Here is a 1,051-nt window from a genome sequence, read left to right as displayed (position 1 = left end):
GGCTACAGAGCCAGGTCGTGACAATAATGCACTTAATTTTTGTGTCTGTGTTGTAATAAGCCTGCTCTTATTAAAATAGAAATAAATTCTAGTGACTTCAGTGCAAATGATGGACTCTGTGCATAAAAGGTTCTCACCGTTAAAACATAACAAAGAGGTGGATGAGAAACAGGAATAAGATCAACATGGTAAACGAATGCAACATTAGGTGGTAAAGAGGCGTAACTGCAACTGGGTTGAATTTTCTTTATATTCAGACCAAAATGTATTATTTATTGTTGAACCCAAACCATAAAGTTGTTCTAGCTAACATGTTAGCAGATAATTCATATTTATGCATCCAGCAGACACACAAAAAAAAATTAACATTCATTTGAAATCGTGTTTCTGGGCACCTGGCTAATGTTAGTCTAATTAAGTGTTTTTTTAGCTCTGGTTTGGACTCCACCAACCCCTGAGGGAAGTATGTTTTTTTTTTTTTTTAGCATTTGAATGCTACGTTCACCAGCAAGTTCCTCACTTTCTCAGTTTGGCACTAGACAGAAAGCGTCTATTAGACCTGCTGACACTGGAATTGAGAATGTTGAGTGTACCAAATTAGTTAAATTATTTGCCAACCATACACAACATTCAGCGGAAAATGCTGAAATGTTCTAGCTGAGTGAAAATGCAGTCAGGTGTAAATCACTGGCAGGTTCATTGTTACAAGTGACACAGCCATTTTTTCCATTCCAAAAGAAACACTGACTACTGCAGCTTTAAACCAGCAGTGCAGAACTTTTGTCTCCCTCCTCTTTTAGTACGAGTAATTATACAAACACTGTCTGTGTTCTTATGACATATGCCTCCGTCATACTCCTCCTCACTGTAGACAACTCTGTTATTATGATTGCTCCCACCTTTAAACAAACAGTTGTTTGGCATAAAACACATCACGACTGGTATGCCAGTGCGGGAATGTCTCCACAGACACCAGGTCAAAAAACTTGGGCAAACTGCGAAATACAGAGAGATTTACCTGGTGGTGATGGGCTTAATCAACATTGTGTGA

The sequence above is a fragment of the Morone saxatilis genome, unplaced genomic scaffold (genome assembly GCF_004916995.1).
Source record: "Morone saxatilis isolate NCDOM2014 unplaced genomic scaffold, NCSU_SB_2.0 Contig9, whole genome shotgun sequence".
NCBI classification, from domain to species: Eukaryota; Metazoa; Chordata; class Actinopteri; family Moronidae; genus Morone; species Morone saxatilis.
This window is presented reverse-complemented; position numbering follows the sequence as displayed.